Raw genomic sequence first — 20,057 nt, 5'->3', positions numbered from 1 at the left:
ATTGTATGCCATTTATTCTAAGACATTTATTAGGTAATATTCGAGTTGACAAGTTGTGTGATTTGTTTCCTGAATCCATACTGTGTTATTCATGGTGCACAATCCTTTAATGGTGTTTACTATATATATGAAAATCTGCAATATACGCAATTCGTGTTGAAACATTTCAAGAGAACACAGAAGACCAGAGTTTCTAGATGCAATATTTCATGGTCCTAGTATACATTCTCAAAAAAGGATTCATATGACTGGTTTAGAACTTATTCAGAATGTTTTCCTGATTCTCATGTGAAGGAAAGTACTTGAATTTGAAAGTTTCATTTAATCCATCTTGATTTCCTTACAGGTATCCGGCCATCTTGAAACTTAGGGGCATATTTATACTCCGTTTGCGCCGGAATTGCGTCGTTTTTTTTTACGCAATTTCGACGCAAAACTAACTCCATATTTATACTTTGGCGTTAGACGCGTCTAGTCCATGGAGTTGGCGTCATGGACACCTACTTTGCGTTAATGAGATGCAAGGTAGGCGTTCACGTCTAAAAAATCGACTCCGAGGCATGTGCGTCGGATTTATACTCCCAGGCAAAATTCACGCCCGGGAGTGGGCGGGTCAAAAAAAATTACGTACGGCCGCTTTTGCGCCGTTTTTTAGCGCCTGCAGGCGTTAAGGGACCTGTGGGCTCTGAAGGGACACCCCCTGTCACCCTTGCCCACCCCAGGAGGACACCCAAGGCTGGAGGGACCCATCCCAGGGAAAGAAAGGTAAGTTCAGGTAAGTGTTTTTTTTCATTTTTTTTTGTGGCATAGGGGGGCCTGATTTGTGCCCACCTACATGCCACTATGCCCAATGGCCATGCCCAGGGGACATAAGTCCCCTGGGCATGGCCATTGGGCAAGGGGGCATGACTCCTGTCTTTGCTAAGACAGGAGTCATTTCTATGGGGGTTGGGAGTCGAAAAAAATGGCGCAAATCGGGTTGAGGCGAACAAATTGCCTCAATCTGACTTGCCCCATTTCTTGACGCCCAAGCCCCATATCCCCCTACGCCGGCGCTGCCTGGTGTACGTCGTTTTTTTACACGCACACCAGGCAGCGCCGGCGGCTAACGCCGGCTAACGTCATTGATTAAATACGGCGCCCGCATGGCGCTTCAGAATGGCGTTAGCCGGCGCTAATTTTTTTGACGCAAAACTGCGTTAGCGCAGTTTTGCGTCAAAAAGTATAAATATGGCCCTTGGTTATTTTAAGGCTAATTCTTAGGTTGTTCATGTTTTCAGAATGATTAGGCTTAAAGTCATAGTCTAGTATTGATTTCATGAGATGTAATTTTCATATTGTGTGTTTTAACCTTTTTCTTACTACAGTTCTCCTTCCCAGCTGTTCCCTTCCTAATCCCCTCTTCCCCTCTAGAACTCTCTTAGCCTCTGTGATTTATCTATCAGAGTCTTGGAGCTGTTCAGTGGTGGACGCGTTGGGAACGTGTGCAGACCCCGAGGATCTGGTGACTCTGACACTATGGGAATTGTAATATAGTGGACGGGATATCGGTCCCATTTGTGACAGAGTAACCTGTCTGCTAAACTCTAAGGGCCATATTTATACTTTTTGACGCAAAACTGCGCCGGCGCAGTTTTGCATCAAAAAAATTACCGCCGGCTAACGCCATTTCGTTGCGCCATGTGGGCGTCATATTTATACTTTGACGCACGGCGGCGCAATCAACAGGTGGGAGTCATTATTTTTGACGCACACCGCGGCGTCAAGTCGTAAAGGAAAACGACGTTAACGCAGCAGAAATGACTGTGGGTCGATTTACGACACCGCAACCCGGATATGCGCCGTTTTTTGACGCAATAGCGTCAAAAAAAACCGCGAACACTGCCAGTTCACCAGAGGAGAGCCAAAATGGATCCCAGATGCCACTACAGACCCCAGGAAGATCACAGCAGACCAGGAACCAGCCAGGACGATCCATACAAGAACCAGGACACTTATAGAAAGAAAAGAAAGTGTCGCTTCAGTGCAGAGGAGCAGGAAATCCTGGTTAAAGAGGTGACGGAACACCAGCACCAACTGTTTATCACCTCAAAGTTGCCAATCAGTAGGAGAGAGGCCATATGGCAACAAATTGTCGACAAGATTAACAGTGTGGCTGAAGTACGCAGAACAATCACCGAGTGTAAGAAACGCTGGCATGACTGCAAACGCAGGACCAAGCGAAAGATGGCCAGGAACAGGAAGGCAGCACTGCAGACTGGAGGGGGGAGTCCAGCACACCAGGAGGCCCTGGACCACATGGAGGAGATGGTCGCAGCCGTCATCCCTGAGGAGATCGTCACAGGGATTCAAGGACAGGACAGCACAGACTACCACGAGACAACGCACATGCAGGGTAAGTCGCATGGGGATTTATAATGCAATAATGTCAACTGTAAGCAGGGGGGGGAAATACCTACTACACATTGCATGTTAGTCATCATATACATGGAGTGGCATGAGTAAAGGGGCACGTCAGGGGGGCATGGCCTGCACAAACATAAGCTGGGGCACACCATTACACTACACCAACAACAGTCCCATGGGGGCATGCTGTCATGCCAACGATGGAGCAAAAGGAAAGCCACGACAGGAGGGAAGGCCACTACGTCAAGCTTACATCCTGGCACTCGTCAGCCAACATACCTCCTACATTAACTAGGGCCCTATTAGCAATCCTCTAGCCAAACCCACAACTGCAATGTAACTGCGACAACAGTTGCCACTACCACCTCTGATCTGTGTGCAGCTCAAGTAGCCAATGGCAGTAACCTCCCCATGGAACATACATACCTAAATTAGGGGGTGAGGATGACATCTGCAACAATCTCCTGAAACAAGACAAAGGCCCCAGTACACTCATATGTCAATGCCCATAGGTGTCACAAACATCAGCCAATGTAAACAACAATAGGAGCGACACAACACTAAGGACACACCCATGCTGCATATGTCAGGGTCCATCCCATGCCTGGCTAACAAGGCAACATCACAAATGTCACACTGCTCAGACAACAGCATTGAGGAGGGGACACATGGAACTGGTCACTGAAATACACCTGCACAGTCAGAGAACAAAATAAGACACTGATAAGACTATCAGGGAAATCCAATGTAAAACACATTACCCAACATCAGCAGGACACATCAACAATGTCAACATCCATATCACATCATAACATTGCCATGCATAGGATATGCTACATGTCAAGTACAATTAAGTCGATGTGAAAGATCAGGGATTGGGGCAGGTCCTGATAGTTAAGTGTGCTGCCAGGGCCATCAGAACACCTACAGCCAGTGAAAGGTCTCACCATGAGAATGGATGTACACGGAGGGTTGAGTAGGACAAAAAGGTGGCTATTCTCTATTTGGCATAAACCAACACCTAGAAGAAATTAGGCTGACAAGTCTGATAACTCAATAACATACATGTGACACACAGGTGGGCCATAGGCCTGAAACAATGCCCATCTGAAGGACTGCAGATATTAATACAAAACAAGATCACAAAGTGAATTCATCAAAAGGCAGGCACGTCACGTCAAAATTGTCACAACACAGACACACTAATTGTACCCTGTTTCATTGCAGAGGAAGATGGATCTCCTGCCGATATGCCTGTCCCAGATTTCCCTGATGACATGGATGACGAGCCCATAAACATTCCCCAGGAGACCATCCAAAAGGTCCTTGAAACCCTCCAGACCCGACCTTCAGTCACAAGGAGGAGCACAGAACAAGCAGCCATCGCAGAGGATCCACCCACCACCCCAATTGTAAGACCTGCCAGCTCCAATACAGCTGAGGACTCAGACGACACTGGAACCAGCTTTGAGAGAACTGTAGTTGGAGTACAGCAGGAGCTGGCCAAGGAGGTGCAGGTGGGGATGCAAAACATGGCAGCCAGCCTTGAGGGGGTGCGCTCGTGCATGATGTCATCTGCAGATCAGGCAGCAGCTATGCAAGCCCTAACATCCATACTGCAAGGACTACAAGAAACTGTCAAGGAATTCACCACTGCAGTAAGGGAGTTGCCACAACACCTCGCACCCCAAACCTTCCACTGCATGCACGAATGCAATCATGACTCCCTCAGGACCGACCTGGCTGCCTACCATCGTGATGTGGCTGCTATTCTCAGGAACCAGCAGATCCTCCTTGCTGCAGTACTGCCCTTAAGACCTTCACAGGGAGCAGAGACCGGGATGTCTGACTCCACGTCTTCTAACACTGAGGTGTGTGTTGCCCCTTCACAACCAACAAGGACAAAGCAGGCAACACACACATCAGAAGAAGAAGACATGGAACAGATCACATTCACACGGAAGAGTACCCGGAAGCACTAGTTCCTGCACCATGGCCTACTTTGACCAAGGTCCTACGTTTTGTCAAATGCCAGTCTTACAACTATACTCAATGACTGTTCTGCTAACCACTGTATAACTTGTCAGCATGCCCAGTTAATGTCTCTCTCCTACTAATCGGCAAATCCTGTCCCTCTGCACTGTCTGTAACATCACCCCAGCATGTCAGTAGCATTACCTACACCCCTTTTGTAGGATCACCAGGTAAGATTTCACTAGAACGGACTCAGCAAACATGGACAATGTACATATTGCACTACAGCACCTATTAATAAATAGCACTTGCACAACAAATATGTCTCTGTGTAATTTGACACAACAACTGTGCATTAGATAACACAAATGTGCCTGTGTGCCAATCATGTAGCTTGTCAATACAACTGTCCTGACATCATGTATTCAGAACCATCTGCACAGTGGCCAGGATTGCATCATAGCCTGCCCATCCTGAGGAGAATAACTGATGAAGCGAGAAACCACACACCATCATGCTGTGTTGGACAGAATAATGCTTCCTCAAGAGATATCAAAGTCAACTAATAGTGGCTGATAAATGTTGTCACCATGCAATACTAACACATTGAACTGTGCAGTCTAATCTAAGCAAACACTACAAAACACAGCATGAATCAATCTTTCTGAGTTAACATCCAAAATAGGTAATCATGCTGAATATTGACAAAAATGATCTATGTCAGTTATGAAGACAAGAAGACAAGAGTGTTAACAAGACTTTATCTTCGAAGGTGTCCCAGAACATCACACTGCAGTCAGACCTAAAACGGTCCCCACAATACCAAGTCTGGAAGCACACTTTGTGACATAGAAAACATACTCATTGACAAAAATCCTTTGTGATACATGTCAACTCCGATTGGTGGTTCAAACAAATGGTGGATTCTTACCAAGGTAGCACTGGGGTAGCTGCCATTTTACACCTCAGTTTGTATTTGTTTGTAGCATAGGACACAAATGTCATAAAACAACAATCATCTACACTGATGCCAAGGCCATGATCAAGTAGCAGTTAACATGTAATGTAAAGGGTTATCTGTATATTTATTCAAAACTAATCACACCAGAGGCAACTAAGGGAAAAGTCATACCTACCCTAATCTAACCTGACTACTCATTACCACAACTGTCCCTAACTAACTTAAGCTAAACTTACTCTTCACATATAACAAATCGTTCTAAACATCAACCCCCCACCCACCATTATGAGACAGGACACATGAAGGACAACACATACTAACCTACACACATACTATATTATCCTAAACAATCATATATTGTTTTTTTAGTTTTTTTTCATATTTAAAAAAAAAACAAATGTTTTTGTGAAACACACATGAACCCCAACATTGCCCCCCACCCACTCACCCACATACTTAATAAGGAAAAGTAGAAAGAATCAGGACCCCCCAGCCCCCTCCCTAACACTAACTAAACTAACAACCTATACTAACCTAACACTAATCCCCCAAGCCCACTAATCATGAGAACAAGGAAAGAGGAGGGAGGGGAGGGAATTATGTCCATAGAAAAAATATATTCCTAGAGGTTGGCCCTCCGGAGCGTCCGCCTGATCGATTTGACCTGCTTCTTGATGTAGCTGACATCCTGGCTAAGATTGTTCACCTTCTTTAGAACTCGGTCCATCTTATGTTCCAAAGCCAGGAATGCCGCAGGGTCGATTGTTGGTGCTGGTGCCGTTTGTGTCCCGGCCGAGGTGCTCTGTGGCCGTGTGGAGCCTAGCCCACTGGACTGTCCTGCAGCTGTCACACTGCTGGGGCTGGGTGTGCTGCAGATGTAGGGACAACTGTCCCCACTGTGGGTGGGGCCACCTGGTGAGAACCGGTGGTTGTGGTGGTGGTGGCTGTAGTGGGCAACCTTGGGCCACCCTGTGGTGAAGCCCACCATGCTCCGGAGGCCCGATCAGACTGGTATGTACGGGCCATCCTTCGGAACCCCGACTGCACCTGCAGGATGTGTCTGTATCTCATGGCCCGCCTCTCAAATTCATGCTTCTGGGCGGGTGTCATGTTTGCAGCTGTGAAGACAAAGGGCAACTATTTACCATAGGAACTGCATTGTGTGGAATAGCACAAGTGGTCAATCTGACAATTCATTTACTGTACTGGTAACAGCTCATATCACCATACAGATCATTGAAAGTCTCAGAGGAAGTAAATGGAAATCCTGCCTACAAAGGTCATCTCACACATAGCACATCCAAAATCTACATGATGGGTAACAACTGGCAATAACTTGTCATCAAAGTACTGACAATTGTCAGCTAACAATCATGCTGCACCTCCTCCGCCTATTGCCTGGACTACATATGTCAGTGTATGTGATGATAATCACAAACCTCAAGGTCTGCGATTTGTAATGGGATTTGCTAGTACAGTACTCATGTGCCATACCTGAGTGTGTACACTAGGTTGAAAACAAATTTTCAAATAGTCACAAGTATGTGTAACATACTGGTTGCTTCAGTCCTAGGTACCCTATTCACAAACCCATGCCTGTGTTTGAGGGAGGGCTGGAAGAACAACAAACAATTCCAAACTACATGCACACCCAGGAGTGTATAGAAAGCTCAACATGTGTTTGGCTCTACACACCACCAGTAAGGGCTATCAACAAATTGGAGTCAGCTACACCTTGTCCTATCCAAGGCCCACACATGTCAGAATGTACTGACCTAGGTCAACATCACATACTTCCAGTGAGGCATCATTTTCAACAGACACAGAGGAGCAAGAACACCCATGATCATGAATAGCATGCACACCTAGGCCTTTGCACTCTAGTTCCACACACTTGTAGTACAACTTGTGGAAGTACATGCTCCCAGAAGGTTCAACCTACAGTGCACTCAGTACATCGGTTAATAGGGAAGCAGCAGTCTTCAGAAAAGCCATTTGCAGAAGCTATCTGGGAGAATGTCAGTCTGACATGCAGACTCAGTCCGCGACGAGTCCCAGTGCAACTCTTATTGTAACTAGTGTATTCCACATGACTCACCCCAGTTCTCATAGCAGGCCCTACAGGAATGGCCTACAAACCCAAGATCAGACAAATGGATAAGCATTGGTCAACTCAAAATATTCTAGGAACTGAAATCCCACTAATGGAACAAGACTAATGATTGGGCAGCGCATCACACCTTCCAATATGTTCAACACACAGGAGTCCATCACACATCACCAGCAAACACAAAACATAAGACACATGTCAACACTCACTGTAGGTGTCTGGGTCCTCAAAACGAGCCACCTCTCCCACTGTGTACGGTGCAGGTCCACCTGTAAAGCATGGAAGGAAGAATATGATCAGAATCAGTGCAGTGACAAACAATTTCAATTAAAAAAACAATGTGTAAGCTGACATGAGTAATGAAACACTTTCAGACATGCTCATACTGCATGGAATATTCCATGGCCAACATTTACATAGGATGGGTCTCCTGCTACAGTTACACACACTTCTACACACATGCAGTGGCCCTGACTGTCATGTGGTGGCAAACATGCACCTCCATTAGTGAGCAGCAAGAATATTGGTGTGTATTTGTCTCATCATGTGCATCCAAATGAGACATCCAAAGGCTGGTTACTTGAGCACTGCATGACCTGTCAAACAGCCTATGTGGTCATGACACATTTGTGACAGATAGGTACATGGTACAGAGGGGCAGGGACTTTGGCAATACCTCATGTTGTAAAAGTTTCATAATTTGATATGTCCCAACAATGGTGATTGGCACCAAACATAGATGTTTGTACCCTAGTCCATACCTTTGGACTACCATCCCTAATCGGATTTTGGCACAAGAAACAAGAAATACATGTTTAAGATGTTAGCTGAGGGCACCTGATTCCTTTCCAAATATGGTTCATGTTCAGATCTGGCATGTATCAATAAATTATGAACGAGCACAGTAATCCCTAACAGGCATAGCACTTCCGTGAACACTTTCCTTACACACTCACCAGACACACATGAGACATATGTCTGGGCCACATTGCTATCATCAATTGACGTGAAGGCAGCACTCATTTTCTGCATCATGTAGGGTTTCCAATGTCAGTCTAGCTATAGCGTCAACATATGTAGGTATGATGTTAGTACATCCATACTTCACTGGCAATTGTGACCTGTAGAGTCATGATTGCCTCATTAATGTTTCGCTTGTCTGCCACAAAGGCGGTACTCAATTACATTCAGCAACAAGCAACCTGTAAGTGTGCAAAACATGAGCTGCCTGACTGCTAGCATTTGTCATCCTTCACATAGTGCATCAATTACCCTGTATGTTTCCTCAGCATTACACACAGTCTGCAACTTATCTGGCAGATTGTGTACCAATCATCTCATGTCACTACACAGCTTTTAATTGTGCACTTTTACATGATCTGTACTCACCAACATGGCCACCAATCATGATTCCCAGGTGGTCCAGCAGATCTTGCTCCCTGGAGATCAGGTCAGCCCAGCGGTGCTTCAGCTGGTGCTCATTGCGTTGGCTCCCATACAGATGCACCAAGTGAAGGCGCACCTTCCCCCACCGGACTTTTCGGGCCTCAGTGTGATACCCCTGTATCACCCTACCCCCAGCCTTGAGCAACAGCGGGAGGAAATGGCACACCAGCCATATGAACCCCCCCAATTCCTCCTCACCCATCCTGGAAAGACGTGGCCTACCCGACATTTATGCACAGAAAAGGGGAAAATGTAGTGGGAAAAAAAGAAGAAAGGGGAAAATGGGGAAAGTTGGAGTAAGGAAATACAAAGTAAACTTAACAAATAGAAGAGCCCAACTATCCCCTATATAACAGTACCCACAACAGACTCCCACAGACAATAAATACAACACTGGACTGGACAAATGTAAACAACACACACTCAGACAGTATTCTACAACAATATTTAAATGACAAAACAACAAGTAAGATGACACTCTGGACACAAAAGCACAAAATCACAGGACAACACTCTGCACACAGCCACACAGTCTAGAATAATCACAGACTGCAAAGTGAAAGTGAAAGTACACCCACTGTACAGAATCTGTAAACAGGATATCCTATTACATCACATCCTGCATAACATGGCCGCTGTTTTTTTCCATTATGCGTCATATTTTCACGGATACAGCTTGTGCGTCATATTTTTTGACGCACAGGAGTGCAAATAATGCTGAATCCGAATATTTTAAATAATTGGTAAATAATATTTGGTTGAGGCATAATTTACACTTCCAGAGGTGAAAATTAAGCCGCATCCAAATATTATTTACCAATTATTAAAAATATTTGGATTCAGCATTATTTGCACTCCTGTGCGTCAAAAAATATGACGCACAAGCTGTATGCGTGAAAATATGAAGCATAATGACAAATATGTATTTTGTATGTCCAAATGAGTCATGAAAATTTCCTTTACCAAACGGTGCTAAATGATAAATACTGGGGTTAGCGAAAGCAAATGTGCCTTACAGGATGTATGGAAGGTATTCACAGTGCAATAGTAATGATTGGCCAAAATGGAGATTACTCATAATTGCGCACACATGTAGATAATTGCTGATTGCGACTTTCCAAATATGAAAGAGCTAAGAGGAAGTCTTTATTAGCTAATTTGTGAGCACATGTATCAAGCTTTTCCAAATTGCAAAATGGCCATTTAGGTTATGCAATTGACGCCTAAACAATTTTTGGGGGTAACCATGTGCTAATTACGTGATAATGTAGCAAAAATATGTTTCACTATAGACATGTAGCGCACACATGCCCCTTAAGCATGTGTGTGCTTCACGTGTCCGTAAAAAGTGTTTAATTGGGGTGCAGCAGAGGGGGACTTAGGCCCCCAGCACCCTGGGATTTGCTGTTCCTGACTTGCAAATTAATCAACGGTTTTCCTAATTTCTGTAATGCTAAACCATTGGCAGCAGGCCCATAGATGCAAATTGAGTATGATTCTCTTTTTGCAAATCTGTAATACCATTTGCCCATTTGAAGTTTGCCCTATTACTTCTTTAGAGAATTCAGACATTCCATTTAGCATCGATTTAATAGCAAATTCTCAAAATTCCTTATGTCATAATTGCAAATAGGTGTTTTGATGTATGTGGCCCTTTATGCATTACCTGGTTTAGTGGCATGTTTCAATCTTCATGCTAGGTTACAATTGGGACACTACTGTGATAGGCTGCTTGCAACCACTTTGGTGATTGGATGGTACATGTAAATGTGTGTGGTCCAATGTTGATCCTGTATCACCTGTTAAGGTGTATGTTGTCACTGTTACGTCCAGGTCTCATCATGAGTTAGTGGCAGCTAATCGTGTATCTAATGTGTATCCTTTGGAGATAAATGTGAGTAAAGTCATTGAGGACATGGTAACCTACACGTGGATGGTCCCACCCTGTCACTGAAGACGTGTAATGAGACTTTCAACTGGGCAACCTTGGTGTGCTGAGTGAGAGAATGTCTCAGGTGTCAGGATCCGGCATGTGTCATTTCAACATTTGTACTCAAGTTGGCCTCTGTGGATGGAAATGCATCTGGGAACATCATAGACTCTGTGCAGAATAATATGGCTGGTATTCACCCCACACGAGCCATCTCTATTATTTGGACAATGTTACTCAGCGTGTGAACTGTCAGGGTCCTCAAATGTGTCGACTTTTCATGGACATTATCTGAGGTTGCTGGTTCTGCTGGAGGCCACATACACCATCAAAGGCTATGGCCCAGGTACACTGTCACACTTTGTAGTTTAGGCATTAATGAGGCCCAGACAAGGGATGGGGCATGATTTAGCTATTCAAGGGCACTGTAACAAATATGTTACAAATAAAAGTCAGATGATGCAATACAATGTATTTGAGTATACATTGATGAGGAAAATGACAAAGTAGCCTCTGAGGAAAGAGTGGTTTTGAACAGCAAGTGTGGTTCATATGTGGCCACCGGGTATCTTTAGGGTGGCCCACGGACAGGTGCCAGTCAGGCTGACAGGATGCTGGGTCAATCAGGATCCAGCTCTTTCACAATTGACATGATCAGTGGTCTGACTAAGACTGGTCAGAAGGAGCAGTAGACAGTTGACATGTCAAACTGTGTATGTCCTGTGTTGTTTTGAAGGTGACACATGAACCCAGATACAGTGTTACTCGGCAACATTAGTAGCAATGCTTAACGGTGTAATTGCCAAAATGACTACATCTATGCTGTTGGAGGCATCAGAAGGGACGGTGCATGTAAATTTGGGTGGTGTGCATGGAGGTGATCACTGGTGTGGCCTCCATCAGTGTCTCACAAGTCCTGTCGGATGAGATTTGCTTTCAAATGGCCTACAATACCTCTCACATGGGAAGCAATCTACAGGTGATAACAGGCCTTATAAACTCCAAGCCAGTGTATTATTTGAGCTGACTTCCATGCAGTCAGATAGTACTATGACAATGGTATACCATAGGAAAGGGTGTGGCACACTGGATGACTCTTGTTAGTGTGTGTGTGTAGATGAGGGAATATCAGGGTACACATATTTGTATTCCAGGGACCTCTTTAGACAGGTGGGGTGTGACCAGGCGCTTGGGTGTGTCAGGTTTTTAGAAAAGGGCTGACATGTGGATGGGATGTGATGTGCTGGATGCTTGTCATATGTGTGGCACTTGTGCTGTGTATGTTCTGCTTATGTGTAACTCTAGTGAAAGATAGTCTTTGCAAAGATTGTATGTAGTTGGAATTACTGCTGCCAAGGGTCTGGTCATACATTCCTGTTCCTGATGCAAAAGCATGTCAACTGCCTGATGTATGAGGCCTGTTTTCCCCTAGTTGAGTGATGGTGTTTTAGTTGTGTGCCATATGCTGCGATGAACCATGTTTCCAACATATATGTGTGTAATAGGTGTGGTCCTCAGCTATTGCCCTTCAAAGGTGAACTGTACAGGATGTCAGTCATTTACATTGTGTGTGTATGTGACCGTTGTATGATAGGCATCACATTTGTAGTGGGATTTTCTGTGTCCTGATTGTTATATCATCAATGCTCCATGAGGCGACACTCTTCTTCTGATATTTAGAGCTAAAGGTGTGCAGAAATGATTACCCAGACCATGATGTGGTGTTTCTTATCAGTGTCTATTTACAATAGTTCATTAAGTGGTGATGGTGATAATATTAAAAATAAATTGTTCACAATGTGTTGGCGCCTACGCACTCCAGCAGCCGTGTTTGGTTGTTCCCCCTCATGTTGCAGGGCAGCATCCTCCTCTTCCTCGTCTTCAGGCATGTATGGGTCTGGTTCCAGGAGGGGAATGTTCCTTTTGATGCAAATGTTGTGCAGGATGGAACATGTTAGTATGATCTTACAGACCATCTCGGGGGAATATAGTAGGCTACCACCAGTGATGTCGAGGCAGCGGAACCTTGACTTGAGGATGCCGAAGGTCCGCTCGACAATGCTGTGAGTCCTCTTATGGGCCTCGTTGTATGCACGCTCTGCAGCTGTACTCGGGTTGCCAAATGGTGTCATTATCCATGGCTGGATGCCATACCCCTGATCAGCTGAAAGAGAAAAAAAATGGGATCATGTTGATGTAGCTGGCACTATTGAAAAGACCTTTCATGGCAGAAGTTGTCTTGTGTTGTCTGTGACTCTTTTGTGTACTGATGTGACATCCTATACTTGTAGACTATACCATCTGCATTGTGTTGTTTCCTTGGCTGAGCACGTGTTTGTCTGCTAACCGTTTGTCATCAGTATGTTTTGGGATTTACAGTACAGTGTGCCCTACCTAGCATTGTGACTTGTGATACAGGTGTCCGTGTGTCTTCACTTGGGGTGAGATGATAGTTCCATGTAGAGTTAAAATTGAAAGTGTTGTTAACACGTTCATATGAAAGTACCCTGGACATCCCATACCTTTAGACTTATGCAATATATTAATGTAAAGGTCATTGGGACACTTACAATTTGCAAGGTGACATTTCTGCAACCACACTCATTAATGTCTTAACATTAGGCTGTACAGTAATTTCCGGTGTGTGACAGGTTCAATGGTGACTTAAGAAACATGGCTAGTGATGTCAGGACCTCAGTGTGTTCCTGTTGACATGTTGCTGTTGTGGTGTATGTGTTGTGTGTCCTAGAGGGTTGCTGTGCAGTGTGCATATAAGTAGGTTTCTGTACTTACCAACAAGTAGTCCATTGCCATAACGTCCATCCTGGAAGTGTTGGCTGATGGTGCAGTGACAGAAGATGAATGAGTCATGTACACTCCCAGGATATTTAGCCACGATGTTGGTGAACATTCCTTGGTGATTGACTATGGCCTGCACGTTGATTGAATGTGTGTGCTTCCTGTTGCGGTAGAGGTGTTCAGTTGCAGCAGGTGGCACAAGGCGTACATGTGTGCAGTCGATTGCACCAAGGACGTGTGGGAAGCCACTGATTGCGTAGAACCCCTGTTTAGTTTCCTGCTGCTTCTGCAGTGTGTTAGGGAAGCAGATGAGGCGGGGTATCAGGCGAATGATGGCATCCAGTACTTTGGGCAGAAATGCGAGAATGATGGTTGTGATATTCCGCCTACCAGGGCACCAGTTGTTTGAAATGAGCCAGTTGCCAGCATGTGAAGTACGGCAAGCAGCTTTGTTTCTGTTGGTATGGTGTGGGGTGTCACCAAAGTGGGGGCCAACTGCTGTTCGATATTTCGCAACAGCTGCTGAATGGCCTGCCAGTTCAACCGTTACCTCTGTTTGATGTTGTGTTCCCTGAGGCCCTGAAGGGTTGTTCTTGGGCGGAATATCCTCTCCTGCCTTCTGCGCTGCCTTTGAGGTCCCTGCTGGTGTTGTTTTAGCTGCTGTTGTTGCTGCTGGGCTCTGCCTCTGCGTGCACGCTGGATTAGAATGACCTCCATGGCTCCCTGTTGCTGCTCTGCTGCTCTGCTGTTTGTTCTGTGTATTCTGATTAAATACAGGTGTGTTTGCCCCATTTTAATGCCTGCCCTGACCCAGGCATTATTTTTTTACGCAAATCGGGCTGTGCGTCATTTTCTGGCTCCGCCTCCCGGCCGTGCGTCATTTTTGCCGAAAGCATAAATACGACGCACGGCCGTTTAAGCCATTTTTTGGACGGGAACGCCTGCCTTGCAAATCATTAACGCAGGACGGGTTGCCGCATCCAAAAAATGATGCACACAGTGGAATTTTGTCGTCCGTGGGCTCGGGCGTCAAAGTTAAAATACGGGGCAACGTTTGTCTCTCTGGTTCTACTGATTGGATTTTTGTTGTTTTGCTCTCAAATAATTTAATACATTTTTCTCTATTCTTGCAAAATTGTTGTTGGATATTTGTTTTTCTGTGTTTTCACTTTATTACTGTTTAAATTGTTGCATAAACATTGTATACATTGCCTCTAAGTTAAGCCTGACTGCATTTGTGCCAAGCTGTCAGGGGCATGACCATAGGTTAATTTGGGGTTTGCTTGTGTTTCATCCTGACAGGAATTGTGGTAGCTGCTCAAGTTGTGTTTCGACCCTCTCAACCAGTAACCCAATTTCCTACACCCCTTGAAAGAGAAGTATGAGCTTGAAGAAAGAGGCCTGACCAGAGGGTCTGCCAACCTCTCTTAGAAACAAAGTACCAGGGCCCGTATTTATACTTTTTGACGCAAAAGTGCGCTAACGCAGTTTTGCGTCAAAAAAATTAGCGCCGGCTAACGCCTTTCTGAAGCGCCATGCGGGCGCCGTATTTATTGAATGCCGTTAGCCGGCGTTAGCCGACCGGCGCTGCCTGGTGTGCTTAAAAAAAACGACGTACACCAGGCAGCGCCGGCGTAGGGAAAAATGGCGTTTGGGCGTCCAAAAATGGGGCAAGTCAGGCTGAGGCAAAAAAATCGCCTCAACCCGATTTGCGCCATTTTCTTTTGGCGACCAGACGCCATTAACATGACTCCTGTCTTAGCAAAGACAGGAGTCATGCCCCCTTGCCCAATGGCCATGCCCAGGGGACTTATGTCCCCTGGGCATGGTCATTGGGCATAGTGGCATGTAGGGGGGCACAAATCAGGCCCCCCTATGCCACCAAAAAAAATTAAAAAAAATACTTACCCCAACTTACCTTTTCTTCCCTGGGATGGGTCCCTCCATCCTTGGGCGTCCTCCTGGGGTGGGCAAGGGTGGCAGGGGGTGTCCCTGGGGGCAGGGGAGGGCACCTCTGGGCTCATTCTGAGCCCACAGGTCCCTTAACGCCTGCCCTGACCCAGGCGTTAAAAAGAGGCGCAAATGCGGGGTTTTTTGACCCGCCCACTCCCAGGCGTCATTTTTGCCCGGGAGTATAAATCCGACGCATATGCCTCGGAGTCATTTTTTTAGACGGGAACGCCTACCTTGCATCTCATTAACGCAAGGAAGGTGTTCACGCCAAAAAATGACGCAAACTCCATGAACTTTGGCGCTAGACGCGTCTAACGCCAAAGTATAAATATGGAGTTTGTTTTGCGTCGAATTTGCGTCGAAAAAAACGACGCAAATTCGGCGCAAACGGAGTATAAATATGCCCCCAGATCTGAATAGGTAGGGGCTTAGTGAACAATAAATGGGAAAACATATATGCTGTCAGAATGGAGAATGGCTAAGAGGCACAAAGTCCCCCTTCAAATGAAAGTGATAAGAATGAAAAGCAGACACTGGCTGCACAGTGCACCCTTAGTACAGGAATATCTTTTTGAAAGGGGATCCTGAGCATGGCCTCCACAGCCACTTCAGTACAATCCCTTTTTGTGCCAAAATAGATTAGCTTAAAAGGAGGGGCTGGGAGGGCTACTTCTTTATTCTGTTTTTTATGCAGATTCTGGAGGTAGTATGGTACAAATCCCTCCTTTGAAACAAATGCCATCAAGCTGGATCTACAATAGACAGTGGTCTATGCAGCTCTCTGAAGCACTGAGGTACTTATGTGGAGATAACTCCATTGCCTCCAGGGGCAGAAGGATGTTGATGATGATGGGTTCTAACTATAACCAACTGCACTTGTCACTAAGAACACAAAACAAAACTTGTACCTAATAAAGATGCTAGCATGATCTTACCATGGGTGTGCCTAAAGCCTGAAAATGTTGAGGAAAAACATGTTTCCAGGATGGAGAATGGCAGAGCAAAACAATTCTTAGTCAAGGAGCTGGAAGTGGAAGGGGACAAAGAGACCGACGGACATAAAAGAGATATTAACCAAAAGAGACTGATTGAAGTTTCATGGGCAGAGAAGTAGTACCCACACAACAATGCATGAACTGTAAAAAGATTTTTTCCTACATCATAAATGGAAATGAAGAAAGTAAGGAGAGCAGTGTAGTAACCATTTAGATCTACACAGTAGCAAATGACAGACACACAGGAGCTCCTCTGCTGCCAGTCACAGATCAACTGTCAGTCCTCATCATTCTAAACATTCTAAGTTTAGAATTACACATCTCCCCTTCTTCCTAACACAATACAACTAATACTCTAAAAAGAAAAAGAAACACCCTAAACAAATAACACAAATCACACATACACCCACACCAAGCACCAAAGGAGAAAATATTAGGAACGAAACCTGTAAGGTGTAACTATTGTGCGAGAACTCAAACGTCTAGGTATAACTTGAGTTTTGTAAGAGTCATTTTAGTTTCTTTGGGCCAAAAACTTTCTCTTCCCTGTATGTGATTGTCAGAAGGAACAAGCTTCTTGTGATGGACAGTTTCACATTCATCAGTCATTTTTTACACTTTCACAACTTTGGCTAGGTTCCAACAGTGCCCTCCGCTGACTTTAATGACATTCCCAAAATTATTTTCAACTTTAACAGGGCTACGGAATTCACTTTTCCCTTTCTGCACATGTACTGAAGACTTCAAATACATCAAATCATCAACCTTTACAGTGAATCATCTCTTATGCTTGGAGATTGTGACAGAAAATCAGCCCTACTGTTCTTACCACTTGGAATGTGAACTACATCAAATTGACATTGTATCAACTTAGTGGATAGCCTCAAAACTCTGGGTGTACAACACTTACTTCCAAGCCCACCCAGAATGTATATCAAGGACTTGTGGTCAGTAAGTAACTTGAACTGTCTTCCCCACACATATTTGTGAAATTTCTCTATAGCTCACCAGCGGGCCAACAGCTATCTTTTTTATTACAGAGTATTGCAAATCTAATTCATGGAGCACTCGTCATGCAAAAGCTACAGTGTTTTCATTCTCACTATCCTTTTGTGTGCCAATAGCACTCAAATCTGCTTTGCTAGCATCTACCATGAAGCTACACGGCAAACTCTGATCAAATGTTTTGAGGGCTTTACTTTGGCTCAACAACAATTTAATGTGATGAAAAGGGGTAGAACATTCAGAACACCACTAAAACTTGACCCTTTTTTTTTAGAATGTTGCTAAAGGGCCTAACTATAGACTCAAAATTAGGAATAAAATGAGAATAAAACTCACACATTCCAAGAAAGGCTTTAACTCCTACCTTGTCAAATGGAGAAGGGGCATCTACAATGGACTCCACCAACCCAGTTTGGGGGTCCAAGTCCATCCTTTGAGATGATGGGTCCCAAATATTCTACTTTTCTGCATAAAAACACTACTCTATGCTAATCAAAAACTTCCAACACCCTTTCTAGAATGACATTGTGGGCAACCACAGCTTTAGCAAATATTAAGACATCATACTGGAGGACTAATTATCCCTGTATCACCTTCATCAAGTTGTCCATTCACGGATGCGTCATTTGCTAAGATATGACCATAGGTGTCCCTTATGGGCTTTTCTAATTATGCTATGTCTCATGGAATGTGGAGGAATTAACTTGTCAGATCTTAGAAGCAGACCATCCTCAACTGAAATTTCATTGCCCACCTTTCTGTATGGTTGTAGCAAAGGAGACAAAACTTCCTCCCTAGGCCAACCACTCTTAAGCAAGACAATGACCTGTTGTAGGACAATGTCATTTTTCACCTTTTTTGCTCACTCGCCTTCAGAACAGACTTTTAATTCAGGCCAAGCCAAACGCCGTCTGACAAAATTGAAAAGTACCAAAAGGTGAAATAAAAGCAGTGAGATGCCTTGAATCGGGATCAGAAGCCAAATCAAGTTTTGAACACTCTGTGGCCCCAGCCGTGCAAGCAAACAAATCATTAATTTTAGGCAGTGGATGTGAATCCACTCGTATCTCCTTATTGAGAGACCTAAGATCCATACACACTCTTAACTGACCACACCTCTTGCGTACTACAGCTAAGGGGGATAACCAAAGTGAAGATTCTGTTGGTTCGATAATACCCTTCTCACACAACATAGTGAGTTATTTTTCAGGATCTTCTCAGATGCTGAAAGTTACTCCTGTGAGCTTGTGTTTCACAGGGATAGCTTTTTCATTCACCATGATTCTGTGTTTGAATCCTTTAATTTTGCCCAACTCCTCTCCAAACACAGAGGGAAACGTCTTGCTCTATTATAAGGCCACTTCATCACATTCAACATCAAGGACTTATTTTTGGCTCCAAGCTTGAATATCATCCCAAAAAATCATTGATGAAACCAACCATAAATAGTAAGATGCTTTACTGCCAAATACATACTTTTCCCTTGACCCTCCTCCCTTTGAACTCCATTACATCTTCAATGTACCTTACAAGGTCAATCTTGCTTCCTTCTTATGAAACAGGAGAACAATCTAGAGGCATCAAAGGTCTATCACTCCATGCATCTACGAACAACTGCTAAGTAATCATGGTGATCTTAGCCCCTGAATCCACTCTTAGTTTGAAAACTGTCTCGCCTACCAGAAACATAGCTATGGGATCAACACAAAGGGAAGGGTCGCCCAGTTTTGGTTCATCACTCTTGAACTCATCATCTGTTGCAAGAATGTGAGCCAACATTTTGCATAACTCAGGTTCAGATTCATCATCTGAATCAACCACACATGTAATAGCTCTCTTGTTGTTCTTTTTTCTTCAAAAGTTTGCAAAATTAACAACTTTTTTGCAGAAGGTACATGTGTCATTGGTTGCTTGGCACCTATTCCCTCTGACATGTGGTGGATTGCCACAGCAGAAACATATATTCATACTTTCTGACAATGAGCAATGCTCTCTCTTACTTTTAGATATATCAATTCTCTTACTATGATTTGCAAATTTGAGAGGCATCTCAGTTGAAGCTCTTACTACACTGACTGCCTCAACAGGTTTGTCCCCCAGTTCTTTTACAGCAATCTGAGAAATCTCAATGCTTGTTGCTACCTTGATGGTTTCATCCAGAATTGGATTACCCATGGCCAACAGTTTCTGTCGAATTTGTCCTTGCAGCGACAAAAACTTTGATCTCTAATGAGCTGGTCTGGAAATTGTCAAACTGAATTTCAGATATTAATCTATGTAATACAGAAATGTAAGTGGCAAAATCCTCCTCAGAACCTTGCTTATGTTTAAAAAACATGTGTGTTAAAACCATCAGACTAGATTGTTTGTCAAAATGCAGTCCGAGCTTCATTACAGATCCTGTGTACTCATCGAGATCTTCCGTTTCACCTTGCACCAACTGTGGTAGATGTTTGAAAACAGATCTACCGTCAAAAC

The sequence above is a fragment of the Pleurodeles waltl genome, chromosome 1_1 (genome assembly GCF_031143425.1).
Source record: "Pleurodeles waltl isolate 20211129_DDA chromosome 1_1, aPleWal1.hap1.20221129, whole genome shotgun sequence".
Lineage (NCBI taxonomy): Eukaryota > Metazoa > Chordata > Amphibia > Caudata > Salamandridae > Pleurodeles > Pleurodeles waltl.
Note: the sequence above shows the minus strand (reverse complement) of the source record.